The 14,412-nt window shown below is 34.0% G+C and overlaps 1 pseudogene; it reads left to right on the forward strand.

Annotated features, from left to right (window-relative positions):
- Positions 1-863: 863 nt before the first annotated feature.
- On the forward strand, positions 864-8,663 carry LOC117928309 (annotated as a pseudogene).
- Positions 8,664-14,412: the final 5,749 nt, after the last annotated feature.

Raw genomic sequence — 14,412 nt, forward strand, 5'->3', positions numbered from 1 at the left:
TTATATACATGACTTTTGACTGTGTTTTTTTAATTTACCCCATAACTTCTTGTTATAGGGATTATACATATTTTTTTCATAACTTCTAGTTATGAATTTACCCCATAATTTTTGTAATTTACCTTATAACTTCTAGTTACGGGGATTGCACATATTTTTTTTTCGTAACTTCTAGTTATGATTTATATATATATATATATATATATATATATCTTCTAGTTATTAAATAATTAAAATATTTATAATTATATGAAATATGATTCACATAACTTCTGGCTATGAGATAAAGTAAATAATAATACAATGTATACTACTTTTCATATTTCATTAGAAGAAAATAAAAATATATACCTATAAGAAATTTTGTAGATGAAATCTTCTGTTTTTTCTATCTCAATCATTCTTTTTTTTTTTTTTCTTCTACATACTTAGAGTATCAGAACAAAATGAATTTTCATTAAAGGTATCTCCCTTTTATAAGGAGTTATAAAGAAATATACATCAACATATATGATCATTTACAAGTTCCCTTAATCCGATAAATTCACATATTTTATAATGAATATTTTTTAAAAAAAATTATAGTTCAATCTGAATATATTATTAGTAATTAATGATAAATATTGTTTTTTTTTTTTGGTAAAAATATTTAGTTATCATTATTTTCTATTTTTAAAATTTTTTAAATTAAATTTATATTTTTATTTAAGACGGGGCAAATTTTCTATTTTGGTTTTTATTTTTGCTAAAAATTTTACATGTAAGGCAAATTTTTCTTTTTGAAATGGTATGATGTGATTTCAAAATATTTGTTATTTTTATACATTTTTAAGTGATGGATAAGGTGGTATTTAACAACATATGTCTATCCTTTACTTAGTGGATGAAAGTTTAACTAATTTTAATTTATTTTTATTGTGGTTGTTAAGCCAACACCGCAACGCCGAAACACAGTTACCCGCTCTCAATTATCTGCCAAGTGCCAGCCATAATTAAGACCAAGAGGATTTGCAATCATTGACATGAAACTCTCACTAGCAACTCTCAACTCTCAACTCTCCTGAGCTCACAAGTGATCAAACATAGTATTTTTCATGTACTTCATAAAAGACTCTCCTCTCCCACTCAGTAATGCCCACTTCTCTACCGCTTCGCAGTCTCCATCACCTCCTACATCACTCCATGCCCATCAATCTCATCTACTCACCATTTCATCCACACCTTCTCTAGCATCTTGAGCTCATCGGTTGAATCTGAGCTTTCTAGGGTTATTTTAAAGGGGGGTTTGGAGTCTTTACTCTGAGGGGTTTTGGTGGGTGACAATGGCTGCAGCATTGGCTGGGGATGATCTAGCAAGGTCCATGAGCAGCAGGCGTAAAAGTTTAGCATACTGGAATTAGGCGAAGTTGGGCTTCTGCGAGTATTCGTGAGGCGTTGTCAGCACAAGGTGATGTTTTTCAGAGTAGGAAAGAGGATGATGAGGAAGAGTTGAAGTGGGCGGCCATTGAAAGGCTTCCAACCTTTGAGCGGTTGAGGAAGGGGATGCTTAAGCAAGTTTTGGATGATGGGAAGGTTGTCCATGAAGAAGTTGACTTCACCAATCTTGGTATGCAGGAGAGGAAGCATCACATAGAGAGTATACTTAAGGTTGTTGAAGAAGATAACGAGAAGTTCCTTCTCAGGCTCAGGGAAAGGACTGATAGGTCACTCTTCTCTCTTTCTTCCCATGAAGTTCACTCTGTTGGTCATGTGTGTTTTTGCTTTTGGCTTTGCCCCAGTTGAATTTGTTAGCAGAAAAGTTTTATGGAACGTAACATCTGTTTGCTCAACAGGGTTGGGGTTGAGATTCCTAAAATCGAAGTCCGGTTTGAGCATTTATCAATAGAAGGAGACGCATATGTTGGAACCAGGGCACTTCCTACTCTGCTCAATTTTACCATGAACTTCATAGAGGTAGTTTGTTCTGTTTGTCCCTTTGTTTTTCTTCTTCTGTTTCGATGGTGATTCTTGATTTTCCCTTTCAGCAAATTGTGATGAATGGCTTCAATCTCCTGATAATGTTTTTGGGAGAAGTTTGCTTCAATTCACTAGACTGTTGGAATTTGTAGAGATGAATGAATTATGATTGTGTTTATTTGTTGTCATGAACAGGGAATACTTGGGCTGATTAGGCTTTCCCCATCTAAGAAAAGGGTAGTCAAGATACTAAAAGATGTGAGTGGGATCGTGAAACCATCAAGGTAAATGTATTCCATTTTTGGAAGTACCTTTCAATCAATCATGTTGCCCTTAACACAAATCTCCTGAATGATGTCTTTATATAATTTGATTGATACATATTCTGGGAAAATTTAATAGGATAACAAAAAATTTTCCCATTAAGTACACTACCTTTCTTTGCTGGTTTCTTGATTAGCTTTTGTGTTTTGCAGAATGACTCTGCTTCTGGGACCTCCAGCCTCAGGGAAAACTACCCTGCTGCAAGCGCTTGCTGGGAAGATGGACAAAGATCTAAGGGTATGTTGGCTCCCCCAACTTACATTCTGTAAAATATTTTTATCCAATTCGATCCTTCACTGTGTCATTGTTATTTCCTTCCCAATATGAATTATTTAGTGATGGTGATAGTCCCTGATTCCTGAACTCATTGCTCTGTTGTGTGCGGTGTTTATGGACAGATGGAAGGAAGAATCACATACTGTGGTCATGAATTATCAGAGTTTGTTCCTCAGAGAACATGTGCTTACATTAGCCAGCATGATCTGCACCATGGTGAGATGACAGTTAGGGAAACATTGGACTTCTCAGGACGATGTTTGGGAGTTGGAACCAGATATGAACTACTAGCAGAATTGTCAAGACGAGAAAAAGAAGCTGGGATTAAGCCAGATCCTGAGATAGATGCATTCATGAAAGCAACAGCAATGGCAGGCCAAGAAACTAGTTTGGTTACAGATTATGTGCTCAAGGTTTGCACCTCCATTTCCATTTGGTGCCTGGCCTATTAGTTACATTCCCAAGCTTTATGCTCTTCGACGTTGTCTGTGTAACAGATGCTGGGATTAGACATCTGCGCTGACATTGTGTTGGGAGATGATATGAGAAGGGGCATTTCTGGTGGAGAAAAGAAGCGTGTTACTACCGGTATGTGCCCCATTTCCATTGATTATGTCCTATTTCAGTTGTTTCTTTCAACTTAGTGGTAAAGCATTTGCCTTCAATTTGAATTGAGCTACTGATCAATTATGAATTGTCTGCTTTCTGAGGAATCCTTGTTCTTAAGATTTTTAATATTCCACAAAAGCCTAATATGACTGATGAAACTGAATGCAGGAGAAATGTTGGTTGGACCGGCAAAGGCTCTTTTCATGGATGAAATATCAACTGGTCTGGACAGTTCCACGACTTTTCAGATTGTCAAGTTTATGAGGCAGATGGTTCATATCATGGAAGTAACCATGATAATCTCTCTTCTCCAACCTGCACCTGAAACTTATGATCTTTTTGATGCCATTATCTTACTATGTGAGGGTCAGATTGTGTACCAAGGTCCCCGTGAAAACATCCTTGAGTTCTTTGAAAGCGTGGGTTTCAAATGCCCGAAAAGAAAAGGAGTTGCAGACTTCTTGCAAGAGGTGACTTCCAGAAAGGACCAGGAACAATACTGGTTCAGAAACAATGAACCTTACAAATATATCTCAGTGCCCGAGTTTGTGCAACACTTCAACTCTTTCCATATTGGCCAGAAGCTTTCAGACGACCTTGGAATCCCTTACAATAAGAGCAGAACCCATCCTACAGCATTGGTGACAGAAAAGTATGGAATCTCCAACCGGGAACTCTTCGAGGCATGCTTTGCCAGGGAGTGGCTATTGATGAAGCGCAACTCTTTTATATACATATTCAAGACAACCCAGATTACAATCATGTCAGTAATTGCCATGACAGTGTTCTTCAGAACAGAAATGAAGCATGGCCAACTGCAAAATGGAGTAAAATTCTATGGGGCTCTGTTTTATAGTCTCATAAATGTAATGTTTAACGGAATGGCAGAGCTTGCATTGACTCTTTTCAGGCTCCCAGTGTTTTTTAAGCAGAGGGATTTCTTGTTTTACCCGGCATGGGCTTTTGCATTACCAATTTGGGTCCTTAGGATCCCCTTGTCACTCATGGAGTCAGGGATATGGATCATTCTCACGTATTACACTATTGGGTTTGCCCCTTCTGCTAGTAGGTATGTGAATGGACCTCCATTCTTCCTGACTCTTGTTTTAGCATTCACAAATGGAACTATGACAACCCAAGACTTGAAAAATGTTCAGGTTTTTCCGTCAATTACTGGCATTCTTTGGCGTGCATCAGATGGCTCTATCTCTCTTCCGCTTCATTGCAGCACTTGGAAGAACACAGATTGTGGCCAACACTCTTGGTACCTTTACATTGCTACTGGTTTTTGTTCTGGGTGGATTCATTGTAGCCAAAGGTCAGTGTTTTGTGTCTTTTTGCTATGGACTGAGCTGATTGTTTTTGCAACACTGATGCCATATTTCAAATGGAAAGGGAGATCGAGGGGCACTCTTCATGTGATTATATCATATGAGTGATAATTTAATAAACCATTTGTTTCTCCTTCTTCCTCAGATGATATTGAACCATGGATGATATGGGGATATTATGCTTCTCCAATGATGTATGGACAAAATGCGCTTGTCATCAATGAATTTCTTGATGACAGATGGAGTGCGGTAAGGTTTCCTAGTAGCTTTTGAATGATTGTTTCTCACTTTGTTTTAAGCTTGGGCATTTCTGCCTTCATTACTTGGTCTGTCTTTGTATTCACTACTCGGTTTTTGGCACAGCCCAACATCGATAGAAGAATTCCAGAACCCACAGTTGGAAAAGCCCTTCTCAAGGCAAGAGGCATGTTTGTGGATGGCTATTGGTATTGGATTTGTATTGGTGCACTCACGGGGTTTTCTCTGCTCTTCAATATCTGTTTCATTGCAGCTCTGACATATTTGAACCGTAAGTTATTGCTTATACTAACCTCCATTTTCCTTTTTCCTTCCCTCCAATGGTTTTAGTCATGGAATTATCATCCATCAGTCAGAACTGAGTGTTATTTAAATAAGATTCTGGTTTTGAAAATTTTCTGAAACTCAAATGCAGCTCCGGGTGACTCAAAATCTGTCATTATTGATGAGGATAATGAAGAAAAGAGTGAGAAGCAGTTTTACTCTAACAAGCAGCATGATCTGACCACCCCAGAAAGAAATTCAGCATCTACTGCCCCAATGTCTGAAGGTTCAAGATTTTACCTACTTTGATCTCCTCTGGTTTTTGGTTGTTTGTTTGTCTTCTAGCGTTTCTATATATTCTATTAACCAAGCATTAGGTCCATATACAGTTTCCATTCAATAATCATTTAATATCTTGTTTTTCCATTGAATCAAATCTCCTCTGATTGCCACCTTATGGTGTTCATTTTCAATAAACTGAGTGGTTTATCAATGCCAAAAACCAGTAGCATGATAGCCTAAAATCAAATTTCCCTTTGCAGAGAGGAGAAGATGTTGCTATTAACAATGTTTCATCAACTATTATTGTATGGTTCTACAATTTCTGAACTTGCTCTTGAGAAATTATATTGCATAAAACTTGCTTCTTGCTATTGGTTCTCCTTCTCTAGGAGACACCAGCTCTTTACCTGACCCTCACAAAATTCTTGTTAATCACTTCTTGAAGAGCCTAGTGATACTAGACATTACAAATAACATAAACATCAGATTTTCTTTATCTGGAAGTTGATAGTAGGCCTATGGTAACAGGTATTGATATGGAAGTAAGCAACACTAGAGAAAACACCAAATCAGTTGTCAAAGATGCAAATCATGCACCTACTAAAAGGGGAATGGTGTTGCCCTTCCAGCCCTTATCACTTGCATTTGAGCATGTGAATTACTATGTTGATATGCCTGCTGTAAGTAACTTGTTTTGAGTATTTAGACACACAAGTGAGACTAATATGTGTTAGGATATGATCATGGTCTAGAGCTTTGAAACCCTTTTATGGATTGAATCACAGGGAATGAAGAGCCAAGGAATTGAAGTGGATCGTCTCCAACTGCTGCAGGATGCCAGCGGTGCTTTCAGGCCAGGTATTCTAATGGCATTAGTTGGTGTTAGTGGTGCTGGAAAGACCACTTTGATGGATGTGTTAGCAGGAAGGAAAACTGGTGGGTACATTGAAGGAAGTATCAGCGTTTCTGGTTACCCCAAAAACCAAGCAACTTTCCCTCGTATTAGTGGTTACTGTGAGCAGAATGATATACATTCTCCAAATGTAACTGTTTATGAATCTCTTGTTTACTCTGCCTGGCTGCGCCTTGCTCCGGATATCAAGAAGGAAACAAGGCAGGCATGTCCTTTTTTCAAATGAATGATTTTTCTTTTAGTTCACCCTCTTATAAGCTATATTCATCAGTTGTTTTTTTGTTCCTTCTGTGGCATAGGTGTTTGTTGAGGAAGTAATGGATTTGATTGGGCTTCACCCCCTGAGGGATGCTTTGGTTGGCCTTCCAGGAATACATGGGCTTTCAACAGAACAGAGGAAGAGGTTGACAGTAGCTGTAGAATTGGTTGCTAACCCCTCCATCCTCTTCATGGATGAGCCAACGACAGGCCTTGATGCTAGAGCAGCTGCCGTTGTTATGTGTACTGTTAGAAACACAGTGGATACAGGGCGGACTGTTGTCTGCACGATTCACCAGCCTAGCATAGACATCTTTGAAGCATTCGATGAGGTAGTTCTTAGTTTCATGGTTTTGTATCTAATACTTCTTACTGGTATGATTGTCATGGAGTCACCATTCCTTTCTTCAACCCAACATCATTTTTGCCTGCAGCTACTGCTGATGAAGAGAGGAGGACAAGTCATTTATGCTGGACCTCTTGGTCGCAATTCTCACAAGCTTGTAGAGTACTTTGAAGTGAGCATTATTCATCTTCCGTGAACTTGCTCCATCTCCATTGTTATACTTATAAGGAGTGTGTCATGATCAAATCCATAACTTGCTGCAGGCTGTCCCGGCGGTTCCTAAAGTCAGAGATGGTCAAAATCCTGCTACATGGATGCTGGAGGTCACCTCTGCTGCATATGAGGCTCAACTTGGTGTGGATTTTGCGGAAATTTATGCTAAATCTGAACTCTATCAGTAAGTGGATTATGATTCCTTGGAACTTCATCTTTCTGTCTCAATTCTTTTTCCGATGATTTATTACACTCCCCCTTTTGTTGCAGGAGGAATCAGGAACTCATCAAAGAGCTGAGCACACCATCACCAGGATCCAAAAACCTTTATTTCCCCACCAAATACTCTCAAAGCTTTATTACTCAATGCAAGGCTTGCTTCTGGAAACAGCACTGGTCTTATTGGAGGAATCCTCCCTATAATGCTATCCGGTTCTTCTTGACCATAATTATTGGTGTTCTATTTGGAGTAATTTTCTGGAACAAAGGAGAGCAGACGTAAGTATTGCAAATTTATTATTTTGGTGTTTCTCCATTAATAATTAACAAAAAATGTGAGCCAACACCCCAACTACTGTATGCAGAGACAAAGAACAAGACCTACTAAATCTGCTGGGAGCTATGTTTTCAGCTGTCTTCTTCCTTGGAGCCACCAACACTGCTGCAGTGCAGCCTGTTGTGGCAATTGAGAGAACAGTCTTCTACCGCGAAAGGGCAGCTGGGATGTATTCAGCATTGCCTTACGCATTTGCCCAGGTTGCCTTTTGAGAAAATTGACGAGAAACAGACACATTTCTAGTAGAGCTTAACTTTAAACTAATCTTGTATTCGGATGCCCTGCAGGTGGTCATAGAGGCAATTTACGTTGCAATCCAAACTTTTGTTTACAGTCTTCTCCTCTACTCTATGATGGGATTCTACTGGCGAGTGGACAAGTTCTTATGGTTCTACTACTACCTACTCATGTGCTTTATTTACTTCACATTGTATGGAATGATGATTGTAGCACTCACTCCCAGCCATCAAATTGCTGCCATTGTTATGTCCTTCTTCCTAAGTTTTTGGAATCTCTTCTCTGGTTTTCTCATCCCTAGGATGGTGCGTATGCCTACGAAGAATTTGAGTATGTTTTTGTAGAAGAATATTGAATTCTAACAAACTGTACATCTGCAGCAAATACCGATATGGTGGAGGTGGTACTACTGGGCTTCCCCTGTTGCTTGGACCATCTACGGACTGGTGACATCTCAGGTGGGCAACAAGGAGGATCCGGTTCAGGTACCTGGAGCAGGTGTGAAGTCAGTGAAGCTGTATCTTAAGGAGGCTTCAGGCTTTGAATATGATTTCCTGGGAGCAGTTGCCTTGGCTCATATTGGTTGGGTCCTCCTCTTCTTGTTTGTCTTTGCCTATGGCATTAAGTTCCTTAACTTCCAAAGGAGGTAAAGGAAAGTCTCAGAAAGTGATTGTTTCTTTTTCATTTGCATACACAAGTATGAGTGATTTACATTTGACGAAATGAGAAGTGGCTGCCTTGTATTTATTTTTGATATGCATTGCATTCCCTCCAAAAAAATTCAATTGTAAACCGACTCAATATGATTATTTAACCAAAAGTCAGTGATGACAAGTGCTATATTTGCTGCAGGATTTAAGCTAAAATAAACCAACAGAGCTGGTATTCTGTTGAGAATATTCTATAGATAGAGGAACAGTTTGTAGTTTAGTTTGAATTTTTTGAATTCATATTTGACTTGGGACTTGTGAAGTGTGAGAGTGTATCAAGTGAGATATAAACCACAACAAATCAAAACCCATCCTTCCTCTTGAAACCCGATATGGCAGAAATGGATTTTTGTCTGCACCTCCAGTTTTCACAGGTGAAAATTACCAAATATGGGATGTGAAAATGGAGTCATACCTGCAAGCATGTGACTTGTGGGACTTGGTGGAAATAGATCATGAGGATCCAACAATGGTGCAGATCAGGAACAATAGAGAGGAAAGAAAAAAGGAGATATAAGGCCAAGACCTACATCCACTTTGCACTTTCAGAGGAAATTTATAATAGATCATTTATAATTAAAAATGGTTATCAAAATGAGTATTATAACCCAAAGAGAAGATTTTTGGTATTTTTAGTAAATTTTCATGATTATGTTTGTGTTTTGCTGATTAATTTGCAAATCTGGGATTAAGACTAATAATATGTGGGATGTTTTTATTGGGTTTTATTTATCAATTTAAATCTTTTTTAATTGGTGAAATTTATTGGATTAATTTAAAGTTTAATTTTGGACTTTGTATATTTTTGAATATTTATTTTTGTTTATTTTTGTTTTTGCATGAACTCATTTCATTGTTTGGATTTTGTTTTATTCCTATTGATTCCCATAAATATTTGTTCATATATGTTTACTCATTGGGTACAAAATTGAATATTGAAAATTTTTAAAAATTGTTTTTAATAATAATTGTTTGAAAAAAACAAAAAAAAAATTCTATTTAATAAAAATGATTTTAAAAATTATTTTGTGAATAAAATTGTCCAAAACATTAATTTTTAATAAAATGCCCAAAAAAGGTTTTTTTTAAAACAAAACTCTATTTCCTTAATTAGGGTGACCTGAAAATGAATTTTTGTAAAGGGTTATTTGATTAAAAGGGCCTCTCAAAATCCAATTTTTGAAATTTAATCTCCCACCATTTTTTGGCATTATTTGGACAAAAATATCCTCATTATTTTTTTGTAAAAAGAATCATTTCTTTTAAAACCTATATGTAAATACTTAAAATAGAAAATGATGCTTATATAAAAAATGAATTATCTTTTCAGAAAAAATATGGAAAGGGTTAGATTTTCAATTTTGGGATTATTTCATATCAAATATTTCTTTTGTAAATGGTGAAGAAGCCAGTGAGTCAATAATTAGGTACTTCTTTCGAATTTTTTCAAATATTTCTTTTGTAAATGGTGAAGAAGCCTGTGAGTCAATGATTAGTACTTCTTTCGAATCTTTTTAATCAATATATGCCTTTTCCTCTTTTAATTCGATAGGTTTGGGTTGGACAGAAATCAATGAAAATCATAAATATAAAAAAACCAATTTAGCTGGTCGGATGATGGTAGAAATATATGTGGAAGCCGAGTCAATGATTAGGATTTCTTTCAAATTAATACCTTTTCCTTCGATAGATTTGGAATTACATGAACAAAGTCTTGTCTCCTTTTATCAAGTGTGTCGGACCGTCTTCCTTTTTCCGGTTCTCCGCCACTGGACGCGTTTTTTTAACTTGTACGGTTATTTTAAAAAATAATTCTTAAAAAATGGTACTTTAAAAAATAATTCTTAAAATATGATACTTTAAAAAATAATTGTAAATTTACCGCACTTTTTATCACTTTAAAATGTGTTTTTTGAAGAGACAACTTTTATATTTTTCATATCAATCATAAATGTTAAAAAAAATTAAATTTACACTAAAGGTGTCTCTTGAAGAGACACCTTCCATAATTCCATAAAATTGAATATGCGTTAAAGGTGTCTCTTCCAAAGACACTTTTCCATAATTTTTTTATTAGTCATATATATTAAAAAAAATGAATTTATACTAAAAAAATATCATTTTCACAATACCATAAAATCAAATTAATACTAAAGATGTCTCTTCTAGAGACATCTTTGATAATTTTCATATCAGTCATACGGTGAAAAAAATTGAATTTACATTGAAGGAATCTATACAATTCCACAAAATTGAATTTATACTAAATGTATCTTTTGAAGAAACACTTTTCACAATTTTTATATTAGTCACCTTATGGACCCCGCATTTTGGCTCATGCGTTTCCCACTCGATGGTGAGCTCGATTTTTGTTTTGAAAAATTATGATTTTTATTTATTAAGAAAATGACTTGAAGTTGCCACTTATTTTTGCTTTATTTTTAAAGGGTAAACAAAATAAGAAAGAAAAACCCTAAGTGTGACTCCTTATTTTGGAAAAGGTGGTCCGGGTTCGGGGGTCAGGTTACTTATCGGGAAGGTACGGTAAAGACCGTAGCACCCCTTTAAGTCCTTAAAGTTGGGTCTCTACTAATAGAATGAAGCAATGGTGACAATTAACTAATTAATCATGGGTACCAAAATTATTAATCAAACAAATAAGAATGTATAAGTCATAGTGAAAAGCAATATACACAAATAATGATGAAATCTAATTACGAAAATACACAAAATAAATAATAAGAGAATTATACAGAATGATTTATTGAATTAAATAAATAAAAGATATTAAAAAAAGTTTTAAAGAAATTTCAAAGGATTTTATTAAAAATGATTTTGAATTAATGATTTCAATTTATTTACTTACAAAAAAGAATCAATTTATTTTCTCAACTCCGTTTGTATTCAATTTTCAAAAAAAAAAGTTACTTACACTTAGCATCAAAAGAATTTATTACAAAATTTCAATTTGGGCACAAAAATTATTTTTACTTGCTTTTACTAGAAAATAATGGATTTTTACAATTTTATTTACAAAAGTATTTAAATTCATTTTCATTTAAAAGAGTGATTTTTACAAATTATTTAAAATGACATAACTTTATTTGCAAAAGAAATTTTAATTAAAAAGAAAAAAAAATTAAATCCTTAATTTCTAAAAAATACTTTTAATCCCATTTTAATTAAGGGAAAAGATTTCATTTAAGAAAAACATTTTTTTTGGACAATTTTATTAAAAATTAAATTTTGGGGCAATTTTATTAAAAACAAATTTTGGACAATTTTTATTAAACAAAGAAATTTTTTGGACAATGTCACTAAAAACAATTTTTTTGGATTTTTCTAAATGCATTTTTCTGAATTTTTATAAATAATAAAAAAACTTTATTTTATTAAAAATAATATTTTAAAATCATTGTTTCATCAAAACACATTTACTGAATTCTTCCTCTCATTTAAACAAAATTTCTAGTTTGTTCGATATTCAATTCTGTACACACAAGTAAATATACACAGATAAATATTTACAGAAATCAATAGAAATAAAATTAAATATAAATGAGAAATCAAATATGTACCACAATAGGCTTACAACAAGTTCAATACTTCATTTACAGCTTTTCGAGTCTCACTTTGTTCCATGAAATTTCATGCTCCATGTGTCATAAATTCATGCTCAACCAACACGTTCAGAGAACGAGCCCATGCAAAAACAAAAAAATAGCACAAGTGGGTAACCAAAATAAATCCAATGAGGTCTAAATTTAATATCTTATAATTCAAACCTAATTTAATAAATAAACTCAAATTCACAACCAAAATTAAGCCCAATTTGATATCCAATAAATATACAAACTCAAAACACAAAGATCAGCAGCCTAAATCATAAAATTTAATCAAAATCCAAGCCCAACAACATAACAACCTTCAAAGTCCCAAATAAAGATCGCTCGGTGCAAATAGGCCAAGTCCAAAGGTAATAAAAAAAACACAAATCCAACTCATTCCCGTGTCATCATCCAAAGCTCAAGATCAAAATCGAATCCCAATTAATAAACAAGCCAAACAAATAATAATAATTATAATAATAATAAAATAAATAAACAAAATAAAAACTACTATGGAAATCAACAAACTTTCCCAAACTTGAACCCTTGAATAGTGATGATTATGGGAGGATATGGGGTGAGATAAGCATCCATGGGTGATGATCCGTGAAAGGAAAATGATAGTGGCGATGCCCATGGGTACGATTGTGGGAAAAGAAAACAAAATAAATCAAAACAAGAAAAATGGAAGAAGAAGAGAAAAGGTGAGTGGGGGCGGTGATTGTGCTGGAAGGCTCTGAGTGGAGTGATGGCAGAAAGAAGATGAAGAGCAGGATGGGGGAGCCGGCCACCCTCAAAAATGGGAACCCCCAAAATGAAAAGAAAAAAACCAAAAATCCCCGGAGAGAGAATTAGGGAGCCAGCCGAAAAAGGGGGAGGGCGGTGGTCTCGGCCAGTTCTAGAAGCCCAGGGTAGAAAATTAAAAAAAAAAAAGGCTAAGAGGGCTTGAATGGGGGGTCGGCCATCTCAACCTTGGGAATGGGTGGATGTTAATAAAAAATGGCAAAAATGATGAAAAGTAAAAATTGAGGGGGCTTGGACGTGGGGTGATAGGGGTAGGTGAGGGTAGGTAGGGGAGAGAGAAGAGAGAAACGAGGGAAATAAAAGGAAAAAGAAAAATAAATAAAAATAAAATATAATATAAAAATAAAAATAAAATATAAAATGATAAAAATAAATAATTAAATAGTGAGTGGACCAAAAATATTACTTGTAATTGGGATTTAAAATCTAAGCACAAAATTGGGCTTAAAGTTAATGTAAAAATAAAATTGAGATAAATTTTGAGGTTTACACACTTATAAAAAAATTAAATTTATACTAAAAGTGTCTCCTGAAGGAAAATCTTTCAATATAAATTTAATTTTATGGAATTGTGGAATGTGTCTTTTAAAAATACATTTTTAGTATAAATTCAATTATTTCAATGGATCACTGATGCAAGAATTGTTGAAGGTGTCTCTTCAAGAGATATCTTTAATATAAATTTAATTTTGTAAAATTATAAAAAGTGTGTCTTAAGAAGACATCTTTAGTATAAATTCAATTTTTTTATTATGCAACTGATATAAAAATAAAAATCGGAAAAAATGTCTATTTAAAAGACACTTTTAATATAAATTTGATTTTATAGAATTATAAAAAGTTTCTTAAAGAGACATTTTCAATGTAAATTCAAATTTTTTTTACATGTGTTATTGATATAAAAATTATGGAATGTGTCTCTTCAATGTACATTCAATTTTTTTGAACGTGTATTATTTATATAAAAATGATGTAAAATTGTCTTTTCAAGAAACACCTTTAAAAGTGACAAAAAAAATATCGTAGATTTGGAAATAGTTTTCATTGTACTGTATTTTAAAAAATTAATTTTAATTTCACCGTACAATTATCAAAAATCCGTTCAGTCACTTGGGCGGAAATAACGATACTTGTAAGGTAATTTAAAAGGCAATAGACTTGTCCACCCAAGACTTTTGTTACGAGGACATCCACTAAGAATATTATATTGTAATTATCATTTATAAATTATAAGGTAATTAATGATATTTTATATTATTATTAAAAAGTAAATAATTTTAAATATTAATTATAAAAATATATTAAATTAAACAACCATGGTATTAAGTACACTTGAAAATTTTTTTGGACTTTATATAAATAAAATTATCAAGAATATTTGAAGGAAATGTCTAAAAGAATTAAAAATAAAAAATAAAAATCATTAGATCAATAATTCTAATCATTTTATAGCAAAAACATTTAACA

Source organism: Vitis riparia, chromosome 13 (genome assembly GCF_004353265.1).
Source record: "Vitis riparia cultivar Riparia Gloire de Montpellier isolate 1030 chromosome 13, EGFV_Vit.rip_1.0, whole genome shotgun sequence".
Lineage (NCBI taxonomy): Eukaryota > Viridiplantae > Streptophyta > Magnoliopsida > Vitales > Vitaceae > Vitis > Vitis riparia.